Source organism: Hyperoodon ampullatus (assembly GCF_949752795.1).
Source record: "Hyperoodon ampullatus genome assembly, chromosome: 2".
In the NCBI taxonomy this organism is placed as follows: Eukaryota; Metazoa; Chordata; class Mammalia; order Artiodactyla; family Ziphiidae; genus Hyperoodon; species Hyperoodon ampullatus.
This window is the reverse complement of record NC_136915.1, coordinates 81,355,578-81,379,572: the sequence shown is the minus strand read 5'-3', so window position 1 is coordinate 81,379,572 and position 23,995 is coordinate 81,355,578. Positions and strand designations below refer to the sequence as shown.

The 23,995-nt window shown below is 38.3% G+C and overlaps 1 pseudogene across 1 annotated transcript; it reads left to right on the top strand.

Moving 5' to 3' along the window:
- The first annotated feature begins 445 nt into the window (after positions 1 to 445).
- On the top strand, positions 446 to 649 carry LOC307064653 (annotated as a pseudogene). The gene has a single exon. The product of its transcript is annotated as an uncharacterized misc_RNA (transcript).
- The last annotated feature ends 23,346 nt before the right edge of the window (positions 650 to 23,995 follow it).

The following is a 23,995-nucleotide window of genomic DNA, read 5'->3' as shown; positions in this document are numbered from 1 at the left end:
AGAAAAGAGGAAGAGGGCTGGCGAGGCAGGGACCGAAAGAGTGGCTGGCAGCCGGGAGCCCCGCGAACAGAGCGAGGGTAAGAAAGCGAGCGCACTGGAGTAGGGGAGACAGAGGCTGACCGATAGCCAGGTAGGCAGACCAGACGCACCCACGGACAGACAGCCCGAGAAGGCGCCGCAGAACGTCGCGCTGGTTCCTCCCGCCTTTCACTTTCAAAGTCAGGATTTTGCCTTTTCCGTGGAGCCCGAGAGAGCATGCTGGGACTTCAGCGTAAGCTAAGATTTCTCAGCTAGGGAAGGAAGATCAGCTCAGTCCCGAGAAGGGAGGAAGCAAGCACCCTGTCCCCATGGCCCCTTCCTTCTCTCCCGTACCATACTTGGGCGCCAAACCCAGCCCTTCCCTAACCACTGGACTTCCTCTTCTCCTTTCTAGCATGGTGGCTATATGGACAGTCTGACAGAACAGAGACTGGCATCTCCCCATCTGGAGCACTAGAGTGTTCTGCGTTGCACCATGACCCTGGACGTGCAAACTGTCGTCGTTTATGCAGTGATCGTAGTCCTGCTTATCAATGTCATACTCATGTTTTTCCTGGGAACGCGCTGGATGGAGTCCAGTCTCCTGAGCTGTTGCAAAATCTTGCTTTGATTTCAACCAGAGAACCCCCAGGGGAAAAAATAAATAAATCAAGAGAGATGGACAGTCAGAGACAGGGAAAGAGAGAGAAAGAGCAAGTGTTCTTACCCGGGAAGGAAAACATTTTAATGAGCTTCAACATGACCTCGCTGTGATATGTATGACTTTGGTATATTATCTCTCCTGAAATCTTTTGTTACGTCTCGTCTTTTAAGTATGTTGAGTAAAATTGCTTATTGCTTGAGTAAAACTGTTGATAAAGAAAAAAACAATCAATAATCAATTAATTAATTAAGTGGGTATATAGCCCTAATTCTTAGTCGCAATAAGGATTGAAAAACATGGAGCTTGATTAAAGAAAAGAATGAAATAAGTGTCTACAACTGATGTTTGGGCATTCAAATGAGCTTGCTTTTAAGACAGTAATCACATCCCTTCCCAAGAATAGGAGATTCAGAGAAAATTCTAAATGTGCCCTTTTTAACCACAGGGTGCACTCTATTTTTTTAAATATAAATTTATTTATTTGTTTGTTTATATTTTTGGCTGTGTTGGGTCTTTGTTGCTGTGCGCGGGCTTTCTCTAGTTGCGGCGAACGGGGGCAACTCTTCCTTGCGGTGTGCGGGCTTCTCATTGCGGTGGCTTCTCTTGTTGCAGAGCACGGGCTCTAGGCACACGGGCTTCAGTAGTTGTGGTGCCGGGGCTTACTTGTTCCGTGGCATGTGGGATCTTCCCGGACCAGGGCTCGAACATGTGTCCCCTGAATTGGCAGGCGGATTCTTAACCACTGTGCCACCAGGGAAGCCCTTATTTATTTACTTATTTATTTAAATAGGAAGCTTCTATTACTTTAGTGCATCCCAACAAAATCATTTTTTGTGACAAAAGAGATATGTGAAAGTACATAGCACAGGCTCTGGTCATAGAAGGTACTCAATAAATGTCTGCTGGATTGAAATCCAAATCTTCCTTGAAAGTAGAGAAATTTTTTGTTTGGGCTGGCATTTCATGTTGTCGCCCCTCCAAACAGCAACCATTTCCTGCTGATTTGGGCTTAGTCTCCTGAAGGTCAGTGGGATCACATGTTATAGACGTTTCTTACAGCATGGGTTTTGTGCCAGGAGAGGCAGCTTGCAGGGTATGAAATGCGCTAGGATGGCTTGAGGAGTGAGTTCTCTGCCAAAATTAGCCACGAAACTTTAAGCCTCAGTTTCCTCATTGGCAAAATTGGGATGCTAATACCTCCCTACCAATAGCGCTGTTGGAGAGGGATTAAATTAGATAACATAACAAGCTAGCTCATATTAAGCACTGAAATAATGGAATTTCTTTTCTTTAGGAATTACATTGTGCCAGGCCTCAGGACACCAGTTCCCAAAGAGAGTCTGAAATGCCCACTGACACATCTGGCATAAAATGGTTAAAGCGGCAACTTCTGACAAAACCAGAAAGATGCCATGCAGTTTTTCATTGCCCTTTACTTTGGCAGGCAGCTATCTTCTCTCTGTTTCTATCAAGTTGCCAAATTATTGTTTTCAAACATATTGAATTGTGCCTAGTGAGAAAAAAATATCATTTTTTTGATTTGGATTTATATGTGTGCATGTGATGTGATGTTGGTGAAGATAGCTATTGAGTTAGGAAAGCATGTGCTTTTAAAAAGCACTCTGGGGCTTCCCTGGTGGTGCAGTGGTTGAGAGTCCGCCTGTCAATGCAGGGGACACGGGTTCATGCCCCGGTCCGGGAGGATCCCACATGCTGCGGAGCGGCTGGGCCCGTGAGCCATGGCCGCTGAGCCTGCGCGTCCAGAGCCTGTGATCCGCAATGGGAGAGGCCACAACAGTGAGAGGCCCACGTACCGCAAAAAAAAAAAAGCATTCTGGATACTCTGCTGACTGTTACACATATTCATCTTTTCATTCATTTATACTTTACAGCTTGTTCTAGAAATAATTTTTTTAATGTTTTACTGCTGGCAGTTGAATTTCTTCTTTTCCCAGCACTGATATTAGCCTCTTTAACCTTTCCTAATTGATTGCTCCAAGTTAGTTAACTATAATTCGTTACAGAGTAGCTTGTGTGTGTATGTTTAATACATGTTATGATTATACCCTTTTGATATCATTAGTACCCTTTTGGACCACAGAAACCCAGATGTGGCACAAATTTTTATTTATTTATTTTTTTGCAGTACGCAGGCCTCTCACTGTTGTGGCCTCTCCCGTTGCGGAGCACAGGCTCCGGACGCGCAGGCTCAGCAGTCATGGCTCACGGGCCCAGCCGCTCCGCGACATGTGGGATCTTCCCGGACCGGGGCACGAACCCGTGTCCCCTGCATCGGCAGGAGGACTCTCAACCACTGCGCCACTAGGGAAGCCCGGCACAAATATTCATAGCACATGGCCCCTGGAAAATGCCTGGCCTGAAGATCTAAGCCAACATGGGATTAATTTGATGTAATTCAATCTCTTGGAAACATTGTCTAATATAATTGCCTTAACATTATATTACTGATTGGTTAATTTGGAAAGAAATGATTTTTTTTTTGGATAAGTGTAAATTAGACTCCTGTGCTGATTTTACAGAAGAGATTGGCTTATTCATTCCATTTTAATGGCCTTCCAGGACTCTAGTTCAATTGTTGGTGAGATACAGGGCTGCCCAATAAATTGACACCCAGGCTTAATGAGTTTCTTGGGGGAAATTATTACTAGATGGCATAGACCTAAGCAGCAACCCTCATTTTAAAAAAAACGTATATCGTGTGATACTTATTTTCTTGGGCCATGCATTTCATATCATTGTACAACTCTGCGGTACACATTCTCTAGAACAAGTGGAACATTCGTGATCCTTAAATACACTAAAACACCTACACACTAGAGCAAGGTCCAGCATGGGTCTCCAAACTCTACCTAGAAGATGGCTTAGCACATACCCATGAAACCAGTTATCCCAATTGAACATAGACCCAGTGAACCTACATACACCAGAATGCAGGACAAGCACATGAAGATATGTTGATAACTTTAATAGGAGACATGAAATTTGATGCGGCTATGACCTAGCCACTCAGTATACTAGATCCTACCACCTCTTTGCCTTGTTCATGTTTCTAATCAGAGCAGTAGCAAGTGACATAATTTATTTGTTTGCTGGGGTGAGAGTGAGAAAGTGGAGCATTCCTGGAAGAGAGACCAGCATATAATGTGTGTGTGTTTCTAAAGAGGGCAAGGTTACCAAACATAAAGTTCAGGACGTTAAAAAAGAAATTATTACCAGCTTCTGTTTTTATCATTTTAAAAAGAAAGCTATGGGGACGAGAGAAGATGAGAGCAAACAACTATTGAATGCTAAACATCCTTCTGAGTCCTATTGTATATTTATATTTTATCTCATCAAATCATCATGACTACCTGGGAAGTACCTATCATTATCCTACTTTTGAAGAGAAGAAAACTGAGGTTCAGTGACTTGCCCCAAGGTTCCCCAATTTGTAAGTGGCAGGGCTGGGATTTGAACCTGGGCGTGGCCCAGTTCTTTTTTTTTTTTTTTTAAATTGAGATGTAATTCACATAAAACACACATATAAAGCCCGTGTAAGTTTAAGGTGTATAACATGTTGATTTGATACATTTATGTACTGCAATATAATTACCACTGTAGTGTAGTTAGCTAACACGTCTATCGTGTCATAAAATTCTCATTTCTTTTTTTTTTTTTTGGTGAGAAAAATTAAGATTAGTCTCTTAGCACCTTTGAAGTTTATGGTACAATATTATTGAGTATAGTCACTGTGCTGTACATTAGATCTCCAGACTTATTTATCTACTGGTTGCAAGTTCATACTCTTAAAGAACATCTCCTCCATTCCCCAACACCCCAGCCCCTAGTAACCACCATTCTACTCTCTGATTCTGTGAGTTGGCTTTTTAGGATTCCACCTATAAGTGAGATCATGTAGAATTTGTTTTTCTCATTCTGACTTTCTCACTTAGTATAATGCCCTCAAGGTCCATCCATGTTGTTGTAAGTGGTAGGATTTCCCTCTTTCTTGTGGCTGAATAATATTCCATTGTGTGTGTGTGTGTATATATATATATATATATATATATATATATATATATATATATCACATCTTCTTTATCCATTCATCCACTGATGGACACTTAGGTTGTTTACATATCTTGGCAATTATGAGTAATGCTGCAATAAACATGAGAATGCAGATAACTTTTCAACAACCCATTTTCATTTCCTTTGGATATATTCCCCAAAGTAGGATTGCTAGATCGTATGGTAGGCAGGATTTTTGCAAACAAGAAGATGTTGATAATGTAGCTACTCTCTGAAATATTTTCTTTGAAAAGAGTGAAAATGCTGCCTGCTGAGGTAAATCACACCAAACATGATTCTGAATCACACCCAGTCATGATTATAAAAGCCAAGATGACGCCACTAACATGTTAGATTTTTTGTGGAAAGTGACTTTCCAACACCAGAAAAGTGTATTGAATAGAATTGAAGTGAAATTATTCCTGTTCTCTGTGCAAAGAAAGATTTTTGTTTAAGTTTCTTTAGTAAACTATTTGATAGAAGAAACTGAGGTACAGCATTTATTCCTATTGTACAATTTTAGAACTGAAAAAGAGCTTCCATCGCCCAACTATCTCCCTGCCAACATAAGACAAAACACAGTGCAGGGAAACTGTGAACAGCAAGATTCTCAGCTGGTTTTGCCTCTGTAGAGGTGACTTTCTTCTGACATTATCCAGGGGGCCCAGGTTTCCTGCCCCTGGGTCCACAATCACTCTCCCTGCTCTTCTCCTGCAGCACCTGTCCTCTGTGACAACCTATTCCATCAGACATTTAAAAGCTATTTATAGTGCAGTGAGAGAAAACTCAGGGTCACAAAATAGATACAAGCTTGATAACCACTCTAATATTGAATCGTTTGACCCTCCCCCCGAGGCAAGCTTTTCTCAACCATTTCTAGCCTTCTTTTCTAGTGAACTCAGGTTTCCTCTACCAGGCCCAGAGTCTCTGGCCCTGGAGAAAGCAATCTTGTCATTTATATCTCAGCTCTCTCCCTGCCCCCAACCCCACCCAATCTATTAGTGTTAGCCATTTCAAGCTGGTTTCCCACAACCAGTGGTATGTTGGAGCCAGCTCATGCTGTCTTGAGAGAGCTGATTGTAAACTTCTCAGGAAATTTGCAAGCCAGATATGGTTATTGTTAAAAATTAAATTATATACACTCACTATTAAGAAAATTATATAAAAACAAAGGTAATAAATAATCAAAACTCATCACTTCTTTATTTTACTACATTTCACAATTTTCTATGTGATTAAGGCTATTTACATCTACTGTATTTGTATGACGGGAATACTACATATCAGTGTGCCACTGGGCATCTCTTCCCAAGTCTAAATTCAATGACATCACATTGGTAGCTTGAAGTCTGACATGGTGGGAGTATTTACACCACTGCTGCAAACCAGGGTTCCTCCTACTGTACCCCCTAAAAGCAGTTGCGAAGTCTTTACCAGCACAACATTATGCAATGCAGTGGGAAAACCCAGCTATTCCCTCTACAGCGTCTGAACGACAGAGCCCTACATTTTGCTACCAGTATAAATTCAGAGCGCTCAGTTTCAGTGGGGCCCTCAGTGCTGCTCTAACATCTTATTATGTTTCTCTGGTCAGTTTTCTCCTCCATGCACCAGACTTTTCTTTTTCTTACTTTCTCCACTTCCCTCCAACATCTAACACTCCCCCTCCTTCCTCCTTCCTCCTAAAAGACAACTTAAATTCCTACTTCACAGAGAAAACAGTAGCCATCCAAGAAGTGCCTGTTTAACTTCCTGGCTCCAAATCTTTAAGTAAACCTGTGTGTGCACTCTGCCTTTTCCTCTTATAGGAAAATAGGTATCCCTCCCTCTAAGGCTTATCTTTCCACCTGAGCCCTGGTTCCAGCTTCTTCTGCCTCTTAAGAAACTTCCTTCTCTTCATCATCTTGTCCTCTGTGTCTTGTACTTTCCATTCTCTGTTGTCTCATCTCCATCCAGTATTTTAACTCCTATAGTTTTGTCCTATCTAAGCAAACATTCTCAGCTTCATGTCCTTCTATAGCTACTGCCTTACCTCTTCCCTTCCCTTCACAGCCAGACTTGAAAACATTTGTCCAAACTCTTCTAGTCTACTTCCTTTTCTCCTTCTCTCAACCTGTTGCAAATCCGTTTCCCTTTCAGGTCCACTGAAATGCTGTTGCTAAGGCCACCAGTGGCCTTCAAGTTACTAAGTTAAATGGGAAGTTCTCAGTCTTTTATTTTACTTGATTTCTCTATAACATTTGAATTGGTTTGATGCTCTACAACATTTTGATCACTTCCTCTTTGAAATTCCTTCTTCCCTTGATCTCTAGGACATCACACTGCACTGCTTTCCCTCGTACTTCTATAGCCACCACCTCTCAATCTTCTTTGTACTTTCTTTTCCTCTTTCTTTGGGGGTAAGGGAAGGATCTAGAAAACCAAATTTCCTTGATAAAAGCTGGCACTGATTTTTCTATATTACTCTTCTCCTTACTGTGATTAGTTGTAGCAGCAAACCAACCACCAGCTCTTCCAGACACAACTTGATAGGAGGAGGAGAAAAAAATTCTAAAGTGTGTCTGTATTATTAGAAAGTAGTGGAAGCAAGGAAGGAAACCAACACTTATTGATATTTATTGTTATATGTCAGGCATTATGTTAGACATGTTCATATATGTTATTCTACTCAATATTCACAGTTATACTGTAAGGTAAATATTATCGATCCCATTTTACAGATGATAGAATTGTTTATTTTCTTTTTTAATTAATCCTACCTTGTTGTTGTTGTTGTTTTTGTTGGCCATGCCGCATGGCTGGTGGGATCTTAGTTCCCCGACCAGGGATTGAACCCGGGCCACGGCAGTGAGAACGCCGAGTCCTAACCACGGGACTGCCCAGGAATTCCCCCTACTTTTCTTTTCTTTTTTTCTTTTTTTTGATAAAATTGTTTAAACAGCCCATAACCACTGAGCTAGTAATTAGCAGTGGCAGAATTTAAACCTGCTTCTTTTGACTCCCAGGACAGCGTTCTTTCCAGAGATAGCATACCTGATCTGATCCGCTCTTAGTTTATAGGGATTCTGTGGGAAACAATTAAATGTTTCTTTTGAGTGTGCTAATTTTGGGGAGAAATGTCCTATAGTTGTTTGGAAGCAATGGGTTCGTAGCCTGACTGGATGGCCTCCAGGCAAGACTTTCCAGCATGGCAATAACTCACAAAACACTTCACAGGCAGGTTATTTTCAGCCCTCTTGGCTGAGGAACTCTATTCTTGCTAGTGCAGCAAGAAACAATTTCTAGGGGACAGACTTATAACACTGAACTCAAAAGACTGGTATATAAAACAATGCAAATTTATATAAATATCAAAAATCTGGTTTCCATACACTAATATATTCCAAGCCTATGAAATATTTCTATGAAAAGTAATTGTTTTTTTTTGCAAAGTAAGTTTTTAATCAGCAGGTTACTGAGCAAGAAACTGAGCAGGAATCAGAGCCAGTTGAGCTACATTGATTATCTTTCTTGCTGGTGCATTTGAACTACCATCTTCCCTGTTAGAAGGGAGGGTGGAGAAACAATGTCAGGTACCCTCTATCCTGGTTTAAGCTGGAGACCTCCTGGCAGGTTCCCACTCTATGAGCCTCCAGGTTGACCATCCATCCCCTTTCTGCTTACATAATGTAACAGTTTTGTACCACTCAGGTGATATAAATTTGGGCTGAAAAACAGCACAAATGCTAGCTGTGGCTAAAAGTTTCATAGAAATATCCTCCTCTCCTCCCCAGCCTCCCAGAACAGGGGTGACTTTCCTTGTTTTCTCTAGTGGTGAGGGTTTCGGGTGCTGCTTCTGGGTCATCGTACTCTGGGGTCTAGCCCCTTTGAGTCCCAGCTTTACTGGGAGACGGCTTACCATTTAGACTGCCTAACTTGAGTGTCTCATAAGCTGAAACTATGAAAATAGACCCTCAATTCCCCCTTTGAGCAAATACCCTCAGACCAAAAGCAGCTTTGGCTCTCAGCTACACTCAGGATTCCTACCTTCACTTGGATTTTGGCCTTCCAATTTCTTACCTAATGATAAGATGCTTTTAAGAAGATATTTAAAAACATATTTTACCCAGGATTTTTCAGTTTTTTTTAGCAGGATGATTAGTTCAAATAATCTGTCCTCATAGTTCTAATATTAACGTGTAATAAGTACTCAATAGAAAGTCACTGATATCTTGTCCAAATGGACTGGGGAGATCTATAAAGATATGCTCAGTCAAATGTGTGCACCACAGAATTGGGACTTGCTCAGTAGTGTTTCTGAAAGTGTGCTCTTGCACTGTCTGCATCCTTTGCCGGAAAGGCAGATTCTGAACCCCATCCTAGGCCTACTGATTAGAATTTGGTAGATTCTGCATTTTTATAAGACTGGCAGGTAATTCTTATGAGCGCTGAAGTTTAGAACAACTGAACTAAGGCACGGTTCTAAATTAGATCTCATACATTCTCAGAAATGTCTCTTTTTCTAAAACCTTCTCACCTGGAATATGCATTAGCAAAGTACTCCTTTATAAGAGAGATTATTTCTCAGCACATCTTTTCATTTTCTTTATATATATATATATTTTTTTCCGGTAGGCGGGCCTCTCACTGTTGTGGCCTCTCCCCTTGCGGAGCACAGGCTCCGGAGCACAGGCTCAGTGGCCATGGCTCACGGGCCTAGCCGCTCTGCGGCATGTGGGATCTTCCCAGACCGGGGCACGAACCCGTGTCCCCTGCATCGGCAGGCGGACTCTCAACCACTGCGCCACCAGGGAAGCCCCTCTTTATATTTTTAATACATATTCATAACAGATTCTTAGTGACATACTTAAATTACCATAAGGAGTATATAAAACATTAAAAATCCTAAGAAGGTTTGACAGCATAGCCTTCATAAAAAATATAGAAACTGGAATCCAGTTATCAGTTGGATGGGAGAATTTAGACCACCAACTATAATTTAAATCACAAACCTAGTATTCCTAATCAGCATAAAACTTCACAGCTGCAACGAAATAAAACAAAAATTAAAAACAAAACAAAACAAAGGACACTTTCTTGATACATGAAAGCATTATATAGTATATGGATTATATTTTTCTGTAATAGTGTTTTCCTTTGTTTATTTAATGTCACAAATATAATTTCTTTATCTGAAGTCTTATCAAAAATTCATATTCAGGGCTTCCCTGGTGGCGCAGTGCTTGAGAGTCCGCCTGCCGATGCAGGGGACACGGGTTCGTGCCCCGGTCCGGGAAGATCCCACATGTCGTGGAGCAGCTAGGCCCGTGAGCCATGGCCGCTGAGCCTGCGCGTCCGGAGCCTGTGCTCCACAACGGGAGAGGCCACAACAGTGAGAGGCCCGCGTACTGCAAAAAAAAAAAAAAAAAAAATTCATATTCATATAACCTTTGATTCCAGTGGAAGTCAGACTTTGGAAAGAACTAAAAAAATAGTAATTTATTATAGAAGTATCCTTATTAGCACATACTTTTTTTTCCTCTTAGTATTTGGAAATTCAAGTGGATAGATATGTGATAACATAGCATAGAAATATTAATGGTAGGATTTGGGAAGCAGTATATGGGTGTTCACTGTAATATTCTTTCAACTTTGTTTTGTGTTTGAAAATTTTCATGACCAAAGTTTTTGAAAATTTTCATGACCAAAGTTTTATGACAAAAGGCTTATAGCCACATATAGCTAGTCCCTGCATATTGGTCAGCGGCAGATCCGCCACAGCCCTGCAGCACCACACTGCTCCCTCGCCCTAGAGTATCCCCTCCCTTGTTCACTTGACCAAAGTCTCCACTTTGTTCAAGATTCAATTCAAAGATCAGGACTTTTCTGATACCCCCCCACCCAACACAGATCTGGTCATGGCTTCATTCTTCTGTACTGCACCTTATACACCCCACATACTTGGCCTAAATCAACACATTATTCTCTTACAATTTTAGAGGTCAGAGGTCCAAAATGAGTTTCACTGAGTCAAAACAAGGTGTTGGCAGAGCTAGTTCCTTCCAGAGGCTCCAGTGGAGAATCCATTGCTTTACCTTTCTTTCAGCTTCTAGTGGTCCCCTATATTCCTTGGCTTGTGGCCTCTTCCTCCATCTCCAAAGTGCATCACTCCAATCTCTGCTTTCAGCATCACATTGCCTTCTCTGTGCAGTAAAATCTTCCTCTTCCTTCCTCTTATAATTGTTAGGACACTTATGATTATTACATTTAGGGCTCACAGGGATAATCTAGGATAATGTCCCCATCTCAAAATTCTTAACTTAATCATATCTACAAAGTCCTATATAAGATAACAGTCACAGGTTTGGGGGTTAGAGCTCTGATGTCTTTTTTCAGCCTACCAAACTGATTTTTTTTGGTGCAAAAGTTAAACATACAAATATGGTTAATTTATTCTGAAAGTCTACGTTGTTCTTACTCTTCAATATTCTTTTCTTTTTTTCTTGGTACAAGTATTTACCATATGAGCAAATAATATAAACATTACAAACAATAAAAATATGTAACTAAGGCAAATGGACATGCATATATTTCAGAATATTTTGTAGATGGGAATATTGTGAGCCTGAAAATGCAGAATTTTAGAATCAGGGTGTATATTAGACCATGACCCTTCCCATTCCCCCACAAACATACACAAAGTATTGCTCCCCCTTCACAGGCTCAGACCCTACAGCCATATTTAGCCTATGGAATTTCACCCACGTTGATAGGATGAGGAATAGACACATCAAGCTGGACTAATCAGATTCTTTCTTCCAAGGAATTTGGAATTTTCCATTCAGAGATGATAATGCTAACCAATGTTAGCTAGCACCTGAACTTAGGTAGCAATCCCTTGGCACACATATGAAAAAGCAGAGAAAGTGGTCTATAGAAAAAGAAGAATAGAACAAAAGTACAGAGAAAACGATGAGAGAACATGTGGTCCACAGAGAAAGAAATGAATAGAGCACGTGGTTCTGGGCTCTTTCCAGGTTCTAGTTCTTCATGAAGTGCAATGGTACATTGTACGCCTCAGTTTCTTGAGGTAGTCCTATAGTCTTACAACTCTCTCCACGTTCTTCTCTCTCTCTTTTCTTTTTCCTTCTTTTTTCCTTTTTTTTTTTTTTTGTCTTTCTTGCTTCAGCTATTTTGAGTGTATATCTGTTATTTGCAGTGAAAATATTCATTATTAAGACAGGGTAGAATCTTCACTGATGCACCCTATTCTGATATTAGAACAGGGACAATGGTTGTAGATTTATGCTTCAAAACATAGAAATTTCTTGTACATAGGATCTTACCTTTAATGAAAATCTAATCCATGTTTGAAGGGCTTTTCTTTTTTTTTTTGAGGGTAAAACTATTTTACGATGAATTTCTAGGTAACATTGCACATTTGAGGGATAAAGGATCCCAGTTTATAGGAAAATTCCTTTTGCTACTTTTTAAATCTTCTGATACTGTATTTTTCACTCTGAACATTTATCTACAGGTTATGTTGTTAAAACAACCCATTTGTCTATAGCTAAGTGGGTCTTTGTTTTCCTCTGCTCTTAAAAAAATGAATTTAGATTTGAAACAATCTGAATTTTGATGCTTTCTTTTTACCTAGAGATTGCTTCAAAGTTTAGCTGTCAGTGGAAAAGCTTTCTCTAATTTTCATCTCTTCATTTTGACTTTCATGAAAGATAATTTTTTGAAATTGTTTTCTTCTTTTCTGCTTTGAACACTAATTAGGCACAAAGGATAACTGAATTATTCCCTCAAATATTAACCTTTACACTTGTAATTTATTATGAAAAAAATGAGTTTCCCTGTCTGGAAAACAAAGTGGAATCTCAGGTTTGTCCCATAAAGCTTTATGGGATTAAAAAAAAAAAAAAAGCGAGAGCAAACAAAATGAGATTTTAAATTTTCTTTAGTTTTGCTATTTTCCCAAAGGCTTGTATAATGTAGAACCCTCCTGTATAGTTGATAGAACAATATAAAACTACTGATTATTTACTATTTTTGACTTATAAAAATGGTGATTTCATATGTTCAATCTAAAAGTTTCCTCATTTAATCACATATAATTTTGGTCTGTTTGAGAAATACTTTCCATTGTTTTGTTTGTTTTATCTATCTGTTCTTGGACATTTTCTATTTGGTGAAATGCTCATGGCTATCAAATGAAGTTTTTGTTTTTAGCGACAAAATGAACAAGTTATTTCTTTTTCTCTTTTATATTATAAAATAATTTTTTTAAATGTAGACCATATGTGCTTGTGTAGATTAAATTCTAAGAGATTACTTTTGTTTTAAAACCTTTTCTTCTTAAACAGTCCTCCTATTTTTGCTTCCTTCTCTATGCTTGAATGAGGGACATCTGTTTCTGTTTTCAGTGTTCTTTTGTTACAAGATGAAGTGGAATATCAAAGCTCTCCTCCTTCAACAAGGAAAGAATGCTTTTGTTTTGTTTTTTATTTCCTTTTATTTATTTTCATTGGTTTAAGAATTACAAATATTGTACAAAAAGGATGAACTGCTCCCTGAAAATATTCAAACAATAGGAAGCACAAAGTGAAAGCCCCTCTTCCATCTGCTTTGTTTCTACTCCCTAAGGGGTAACCACTGGTAATAGTTGGTGTGAATTCTTCCAAACTTTTTCCTATGCATATACATACGTGTGCACATATGAAAGTATGTATGTGTATATCTGTATCATTAGAAATGAGATCAAACTAAAAAGATCATTATCAACCTGTTTTTAACCCATTAATAAGTAGTGAGAACACTTCCAGGTTAATACACACAGATCTACATTTATTGACTACGATTGTATGAATGTGGCATAATTTATTCAACCACTCCCCACTGATGGATATTTAGATAATTTCCAATATTTTGCTACAACAGCAAATGCTGCAATGAACATTGAGATACATCTCTTTTCTTTCTGTAGCATAGATTCCAAGAGATGGATTTAACTGAGTTAACAGTCTATATACTTAAACTTTTCAAAGGTGCTCCCAAATTGCTCTCTAAGGAGGAAATTGTACCAGTTTAAACTGCTCTCAATACTGTATGAAAGTACTCTTTTCCTTCTACTGTTGCTTTTATTGGAAATTATCAATCTTCAACATTTTTACTAGTCTGATAGGTACAAATTTATACCTCACAGTAATTTTTCTATATTATTTTCCTAATCACTAGTGAGATTAAGCATTTTGACAGTATATTTGTTGATCATTTGTATTTTTTCCTCGATAAATTGCCTGTTCATAACCTGTATTAGTTATCTATTGCTGCATAACAAATTACCACAAATTTAATGGCTTAAACAACACACATTTATCATCTCACAGTTTCTGTGGGCCAGGGTCTGGCACAGCTTAACTGAGTCCTTTGCTTTAGGTTTCTCACAAGACTATGGTTTCATTTGAAAGTTTAACTAAGGAAGGATCCACTTCCAAGCTCCTGTGGTTGTTGGCAGAATTCAGTTCCTCAGGGGCTGTTGGACTGAGGGTCTCAGTTCCTTGCCTACAGTTGGCCAGGAGCCACTCTCAGTTCCTTACCATGTGGGCCTCTCCAACATGGCAGCTCAATTCATCAAAGTGTGCAAGTTGAGAGGCAATAGACAGCTAGTAAGACAGAGGTCACAATCTTATGTAACCTAATCACAGAAGTGACCTCCTATTGTCATTGTTGAATTTACTGGATCCTGACTACATGTAAGAGATTACATAAGAAGAGTGAAAATCAGGAGACAGGGATCACTGGAGACCATTTTAGAGTCTTCCCACTACATATCTTTTGCCCATCTTTCAGTAGGACTATTTGTCTTTTATTTATTGATTTGCCAGAGCTCTTTATATACTATAGATATAATTGTGTGGTGGTGGTGGTAGTGATAGTGGTGTGTGTGTGTATGTGTGTGGACAGAGAGAGAGAGAATATTTTCTCCCATGCTTAGCAATTTAACTTTTATTTAGTTACTCTTGTCAGTCTTTTCCTTTATAGCTTCTGAATTTTGTTTCTTCTTTAAGAATTTCATACTGGCCCCATACTTTTTTTAAATTATATTTTCTTATAATACTTCTTAGTTTTGTTAAAAGTGTATTTAGATCCTTAAGTCAAAAGGAATTGATATTTGTATGATATGTAAGTGGAAAATCTACTTTACCAAATGAATGATCAATTTACCTAACACCATTTACCAAACAGTTCATTTATTTGATTTTTAAGAATTAAATGCTTTTTAAAGGTTTGTATATATATGCCTAATTTATTCATATAATGGGATGATATACTAGCAGCTTCTGATTTTTTTTTCAGAGATGTCCTCTACTGTGAACACTAAGTACTTTCAACCATTTAACTAAAGATATTTTGGAAAAATAATGGATCTGGGTTATTCTGTCTCTGATAGTTACATCTATGAACCTGGGGTAAGTTACATCCCCTTTTCTTCTACCTCTGCATAGTTCCACATGTACATCTTTTGGGCACTTATTTGCAGTTGTTAATTATTTGTGTAATTAATGTCCATCTCCTCCCACTAAACAATAAGTTCCAGACTAGGTACCTCTTGGATTTTGGTTTATCCTTGAATTCCCAGTTCTTAGCTCAGGGCTCAGCACATAGTAGGTGCTCAAAAATGATTTGTTTGGGAAATGTATGCATGCATACATTAATGAAAGTGTGAATGTCATTTAACTTCTTTGGGCCACCAATCTGTCATCTATAAAATGAAGAAATCAGGGCAGATTAATTCATTCATCCATTCAAAAACTTTTTATGCGCCCACTAAATGATCTGTAGTTCCCTTCAGAGAGACAAAATACAGTGGGAAAAAAATGCCTAGTACAAGTGATGTATTTGTTTATATCTATCTATCTATCCATTTATCTCTCTCCTTTCTATGTATAAAATTTCTTTTTTCCTATAAACGTTAGTTACAATTGGGCTATTAGTAAATCTCCTATAATGTTGAATAAATTATTAAATATGCAGAAATATTTTAATCTTACTAAGTTCTACTATGAGTAGTATTATAATTGTTGATTTTTTTTGAAGTGTGTCCATTTATATTTGAGGAAGTTTTATTGATTTATGAACGTAGTTGGGTTAGTTTTATATCTTTTTCTTTTTTTACTGCAAACTCTTCTCATGTTTTCTTTGTAAATGAAGCAGATAACATGAATATAAGAGATATAAAAGGTTTATATTTGTTGTGTCTCATTTATTTATTTTTCATTCTGCAGTTCTGTAATTGGAGCTACAGAGTGTTACATTTTAGCTTCTGCAGGCTACTGCTTGCTCTTTTTCTTCAGTTTACTATACCTTAGTGCAAATGTATTTTGCTTCCTCAAATAGAAAAATTTTAAAGAAAAAATGTTTTTCACTCCATATAAGGAAGGTTTGCTGTTGTTGCTGTTTCATTTATTAAAGCTACTTTATTCATCCAGTATTTTTCAATTTTCAATATTAACAGACAACAGTATTTCTTAAAGTCTTCCAGTAGGTTTACGGTATTTATTATTTACTTATTTTGGAATTGATATTTGAGTGACATTTTTAAATTTAAGTAAACTATCTGGTTTGGATAAGTACATTCATTTCAAGAGAATTTACTTTATCAATAAAATTCAGCAAGAAAAGTCTTAAAATAAATAATGATCTATAAAAAAACAGCAATATTTTCACCTGTTATTCTTCATGTATTAAAAATGCTGTAATAAACAATTTTTCCAGAATTTTCTAATGATCTTTCAATAACTGAAAACTATTCAGTACTTGAGCGCTTATTTTCTATAAGATTATATATTTAGTATTGATGATGAAGGACAAATTAAATGACCCTTTCTTATAAGTATCTTTTTTTTTTTTTTTTTTTTTTTTTTTTTTTTTTTTTTTTGCGGTACGCAGGCCTCTCACCGTTGTGGCCTCTCCCGTTGCGGAGCGCAGGCTCCGGATGCGCAGGCTCAGCGGCCATGGCTCACGGGCCCAGCCGCTCCGTAGCATGTGGGATCTTCCCAGACCGGGGCACGAACCCGTGTCCCCTGCATCGGCAGGCGGACCCTCAACCACTGCGCCACCAGGGAAGCCCTCTTATAAGTATCTTAAACAAGTGGAAAAGAACAGTTGAGAATGATTTTGACCCATTGACCTCTGCAGCCCACACACCACACTCTCACTGCATCTCTTTCTTCCATGATAAACTACCAGTGTCAGCAATATTCTGAAGAGCTCAGAGCACTTCTTTGAGAGCAGCTCCTGACATGCCTATTACACATTTACCTATAACTAGTAGCTATAGGAGAAATCCATTCTCCTTTAAGATTATATGGTACTGATAAAAAATAAACTATTTTCAAAAGTGTTGTTGATTTTTTCCTGATAATAAAAATAATGCCCACAGATACCTAAACAGATGGAGAGCTATACGATGTTCAAGATTTGGAAGAGTAAATATTGTTGAGATGGCAATTCTTTCCAAACTGATCTATAGATTCCATGCAATACTTAACAAAATCTCAGGAGGCTCTTTTTTTTAGTAGAAATTGAAGCTGATCCTAAAATTTATGTGAAATTGCAAAGAAACTAGAATAGCCAAAACAATTTTGAAAAAGAAAAAACATGCTGGAGGACTTTCACACCTTATTTCAGGTGATACTATAAAGCTATAGTAATCAAAACAATCAGGTTTTGGCAGAAGGATAGACATACAGATCAATGAAACAAAATAGAAAGTCCAGAATTAGACCTAAGATTAACTGATTTTTTTACAAAAGTGCTGACCTAAATCAGCCAGAAATAATTTTTTTTTTCAAATAATGGTACTAGTATAATTGGACATCTTTATGCAAACAAAAAAAACTTGGTCTTTACCTCACTCATACACAAAAAATTAGCTCAAAATATATCAGTCTATAATATATAATAGACCTAAAGCTATGGAACTTTTAGAACAAAACATGGGAAAAAAGTTTGTAACCTTGGGTAAGCGATAATTTCCTAGGTGTGACACAAAAAGCACAAATAATAAAATTTTTAAATTGATAAATTTCACTTTATCAAAATTTTAAAATTTTGCTCTTCTCAGGACACCATTTAAAAAATAAAAAGACAAGCCGTAGACTGAGAGAAATTATTTCAAGGCATATATTTCATATAGGAGTTGTATCCAGAATACATAAAGAATTCTAACAACTCAACAACTAAGACAACTCAACACAATACATTGGCAAAAGATTTGAATAGTCACTTCACTCAAGAAGATGTACAGATTAAATAAGCACATGAAAAGATTCCCAGCACCATTAGTCATTAGATAAGTGCAAATTAATATCACAATGATGTACTGCTACACACTCATTAGAATGACTGAAATAGAAGACTGAAGATACAAAGTGTTGTATTGAATTTGAAAAAACTGGAACCCTCACACATTGTTACAGCCACTTTGGAACAATTTAGCAGTGTATATAAAGTTACCATATAAACCAGAAAATCCACTCCTATGTATCTACCCCAAATAAATGAATATATATGCCCACACAAAATTCTTTTTATAATAGCCCAAAACTGAGAATAACCCAACTGTCCATCAACTTGTAATGTAATATATATATTACAACATCAAATGTAATATATAAACAAACTATGGTATATCCATACAATAGATAAATTAAAAAACTCAGCAATAAAAAGGAACAAACTATATATTTAACAACATAGATGAATATCACAAATATCGTACTAATTGAAATAAGCCATAGACAAAAGATTATTTATTGTAAGATGCCATTTATATGAAAATTTAGAGAGGGCAAAACTGTAGAAAGTAGATTTGCAATTTTCTGGGGCTGAGAGTGGGAGAGGAAGTTGATACAAATGGGCACAATGGAACTTTTTCTAGTGAGAAAAGTGTTCTAAAACTTGGTTGTACTGATGTTTGTGAAACTATATAAAAATTTTAAAACCCATTCAATTGTATATTTAGCATAGGTAAATGTTGTGGTATGCAAATTGTACCTCCACAAAGCGGTTAAAAATAAAGCACAGGGCTTCCCTGGTGGCGCAGTGGTTGAGAGTCCGCCTGCCAATGCAGGGGACATGGGTGTGTGCCCCTGTCCGGGAGGATCCCCCATGCCGCAGAGCGGCTGGGCTCGTGAGCCATGGCTGCTGAGCCTGCGCATCCGGAGCCTGTGCTCCGCAACGGGAGAGGCCACAACAGTGAGAGGCCCGCGTACCGCGAAAAAAAAAAAAAAAAAAGCACCAACAGTTAAAAGAAGTAACAAATTGTGAGAAAATATTTACAATATACAATCAACAGAAGATTAATATCCACAAAACATAAAAACTTCTTTAAAATACTAACAAATAAAATATCTACACTATTTAGAAATTAGATCTAAAGGGTAAAAATCACTCTCATACTTCTATGACCATATTATCACATTTCCTTCCAGACTTTTTAAATGCAAATTTTAACATAGTCGAAATTATAATTTTGTAAGCCAGATGTATTTTGGGAAGTCTGAACATTTTTAAAAATTATTTGATGAGGAGTTCCATGCAATCAACAAATTATAACACTAAAAGAGAGGAGCTCTGGCTAATAATAATGGGTAAGAAAACACATTTTGTTAGTATGGAATGAAGTGAGTAACAAATATATATTTCTTCTCACTACCACTCCTCTCTCTTTGTGACAGTAGTTAGAGCTTAACCTAAGAAATGCTATTAGGCTTCTCTTTCTCTGGTCCATTTAACCATTAATATAGAAGTAGGAAGTCAAAGGATCTTGAGTCCATATTTTGTTTCAGGAATTGTGTTGATGGATACGGCTGAGGATTCAGCAGTGACCAAGAAGTGACAGCCTTTCAAAGTCTCTGTATCTGGATGGAAGCAACCTATGTGTCCATCAAAAGATGAATGGATAAAGATGATGCATTTTATATATATAATGGAATACTACTCAGCCATTAAAAAAATGAAATTTTGCCATTTGCAATAACATGGAAGGACTTGCAGGGTATTAAGCTAAGTGAAATAAGTCAGACAGAGAAAAGACAAACACTGTATGACACTGCACTTACATGTGGAATCTAAAAAATACAACAAACAAGTGCATATAACAGAAAAGAAACAGATTCATAGACATGGAGAACAAACTAGTGGTTACTAGAGAAAGAAGGGGGGAGGGGCAATATAGGGGTAGGGGATTAAGAGGTACAAACTATCATGTATAAGATAAGCTATAAGGATATATTGTACAACATAGGAAATATAACCAATATTTTATAATAACCTAAGTGGAATATAACCTTGAAAAATTATGAATCACTATATTTTACACCTGTAACTTATATAATATTGCACATCAAATATACTTCAATTAAAAAAAATAAGGTCACTATCTGGAGGCAAAACCAGCATTATACAAATAATTATAAATAATTAAATTATTACAAGATGTGAGATTAAATCAGAATCCTGTGTTCATTTGTCAATGCCCAAAGTATAAGCCCACCCTTGGCCTTGTATCTTTTATGTACCATTTTCCTCATAATGTTATGTATTTTCTTGCCCCTCATTCAGCCCCTCCCTCATTGCTCATCTTCTAAACCCTTCCTCTCTGACCTCTGGATCTGTTCTAGTATCAGCAAACTGACCTACATTCTCAGACGCATCCTCCTCAAACTGGCTATTTAACATTGTAGTTCATTGAAGCTCAGGTCTAACCTCCTTCCCTTCTCTATAATACCGCCCCAGTTGAGTTCATCCTAACCCATGATGGTGATCTACTTGCTGATAGCTCCCAAATTTCTATCTCCAGCCCAGGCTTCATCCTTGAGCCCCAGATCTGTATATACAATTGCCAACTTGACATTGCCACAGCACATCTTAAAGTTATCTCAAACTCAACATGTCCCAAATTCTGAATTTGTGAGTTCTGACTGCTCCATTTGAAAAAAAGAAAAAGGAAGGAGGCAAGAGAATGACACCATAATCCATGCAGTTGTATAAGCTGGAAATCTAGAAGTGATCACTGTTCATTGTCTCCTCCCTCCTCCAACCCCCATCTGAGCTCTGAATAAATTAGCAAGTAAATTAAGAGTGAGGAAAATACAGATCAATGTGTCAGCTTTCCTACTGATGAAGGCCAAGTTGAATAATGTGATGCAGGTGTGTGGCAAAAATGAGTTTCATAACTCCGAACCCCAGCTTTAGAAGGATTTACCTATGCTGTCCCTGACAGCACCAGACCATCAGAGCCCTCTACTTACAAGGACAGGCTCTTTATCAAAAAACTTGACCCCTCTGCAGACCCCAGAGCACATGTTCCCTGTAGGCGGGCCAGTCTTAAAGAGAAGAGAGGAAGGGCTGAATCTTGCAAGCCCAGTTACTCTCCCAAACTCATCCATTATGTGAAAAGAGTATGAGATGAGGCAAAAAGCCAGGAAGGAAAATGCCTCTTCATGAAAACCAGAGGAGTAGGGAGGCATCACTCTCCTAATACGATGTAATATCAAAGCCTATTGATTTCATGTCCAAAATATCTCTGACAACATTACCTTCTCTCCATTTCTATTACCACCTCCCTGATCCAAGCTAACATCATCTCTCAACAAGACCTCTGCAATAGCCTTCTTACCATTTCACCTACTGGAAACAACCATTCTCTTCTATTTCCTGTCTGTTCTCCACACATCATCCACAGTGATTTTCACAATGCAAATTTGGTCATATATTTTTCTTCCCATCCCTTCTTCTTTCCCCCTTATCCATGGCTTTTGGGCCCAGAGTGAGGGGTTGTGAAGGTTTCAATGAGGAAGTGACTTCTAAGTGAGACCTTAAGAATGGCTAAGTATAGTTAGGTGAAAAGAAGGAGAGCAAAGCATTCCAGGCACAGGGAACAAGTGGGAAAACATATGAGGTAAGCAATAGCCTGGATAGAGTTGTCCTGGGAAAAGAAAGTTTTAGAATGACTGGAAATAGGAGAGTGATAAGCAGACAGCTTGGTAAAGAGTTTGGAATTTTTCCTAAGGGCAGTGGGAAGGCTTTGAAGGGTTTTAAATAAGGTAGTGACCTGGATGGATTTGCATTTTCTGGCTGCTGTGTGGACACTGGATTAGGTGGGAAAGCAGTAGACTAAATGTGAGGAGACAATATGAAAGTCAAGGTGGACTATGGTGGTGGCAATGAACACCGTGAAACAAACAGATGTGAGACATTCACAACTAAGAGGTAGAAGGAAGAGATTTGATGACGTGATGATGGAGGTGGAGTCAGGAATGACTGCCAGGTTTTTAACTTGGACGGCACTTGAGAGGATGCACTGGAAGGGGCTTTGGAAAGGAGTCAAGCTAGTTCGGGACATTCTAATTTTGAGGTGTTCTTAAGACAACTGAGTGAAGACATTCATTAAATAACTGTAAGTATGAGTCAGCTGGAAATAGGAGGAGTTTGTAAGAGAGATCTGATGGATTTGGGAGTTATCATTTAGATAGTAACTTAAACTCCCCTAAAATTATTGATAATGAATGAGATGCTTAAGGAGAGCATATGGAGTAAGAAAAGCATCTCAGACAATCTTGAGTAACTCCAACATACAATGGTAAAGGAGAAAGACCCCACAAAGGAGACTGAGATGGACCTAACAGAGACAATGCGGAAAAACCAGGAGAGTGCAGCGTCACAGAAGTCAAAGGAACACAGTGTTTTTAGGATAAAGTAACCTCTTATATCAATGGTCCAATTTCTACCATCTACATCTCAGTTTCTAGGAAGAAATGGATCTAAAACATTTTCACACACTGAGTCTTTTTTTTTTTTTTTTTGGTGGTATGCAGGCCTCTCACTGTTGTGGCCTCTCCCGTTGCAGAGCACAGGCTCCGGACGCGCAGACTCAGCGGCCATGGCTCACGAGCCTAGCCACTTCGCGGCATGTGGGATCTTCCTGGACCGGGGCACGAACCCGTGTCCCCTGCATCGGCAGGTGGACTCTCAACCACTGCACCACCAGGGAAGCCCACTGAGCCTTTTTTGTTCTATCTTCCAGGAATGTTCTCCTTCCTTTTTCTGCTTTTGGAAAAAGAAAAAAAAAAAATGGAGTTTTTTCTTTTACTTTTTTTTTCTATTACTGTCTCTTAGGGCACCTTTCACAATTTACTAGTCAGTTGCTTCCATGATTATCTTCCCTGTTTCATCATGACCAGCACAATATCTGACACACGGTGGGAGTTCAATGAATGTTAGTTGAATGAATGAATGAGTGAATCAATAGGTATAAATAATATTAAGAATATCTATCACTTATTGAATATTTACTATTTCTGGGCACCTGTGCTAGTGCTTGATTTATAATAACTCTTTTAAGCCTTATAAAAACCTTGTGAGGGTGCAGAATTATCCCCATTTCGTAGATGAGGAAACTGAGGCTAAGAGAGAAAAGTAACTTCTCCAAAGTCACATAGTTATTAAGTTGCAGAGCTGCAATTCACAAACAAGTCTGCCTGATTCCAAAGTCCATTCTTTTAACTGCCATCTCTCCCAAGAGAAGTAAACATTCACATTTTACAGACATCTGTGGAAGAGACATTTTTGAACTGGCAGTTTTCCCAATTTATCTCAAATCATAGCACATAAGCAATAGCCTGCTCTTGCTCCAAGAATGCTTTACTCTGAGTCCCCACTGAGTTGCCCTCCCTACCTTCAAAACAATAAGTTTTTCCTTCATTCCCTCACCTAAGGCTGCCTGCTTGATTAAACTCTGGCTTCCTAAGCAGGAGGTCTCTCTTGGGATCAATACCCTAATTCTGTTTTTCCCTTCCTTACAGTTCTTATCCCACTGATTCATGGGAATACCTAAGAATCCTTGGCTTGAAGTACCCAGAGTGGTTTCCTAGTTTTGGACTGTAGTCAACATTCTGGTATGTGAGGTTTATGAGGACAGGGACCTTGTTAATCTTGTTCATAGAATCACGCCCAGTGTCATGAAGAAGTGTGATTCCCAGCATCCAGTAGGAACATGATAGATAAAAGTTGATTGAATCAGTCTGATGGTGGTGCAGCCCCAAAACTGGCTGACTATCACAGCAAGATAGACATGCTATGCTCAGGCACTTTACAGAGAGTAAAATCATAAACTCATGGATGCCAAGTACCTATCAAAAGCTCAACTGAGAAAAACCGTTTTTATGAAGGTTTGCGTGAATGCTCTGTTGG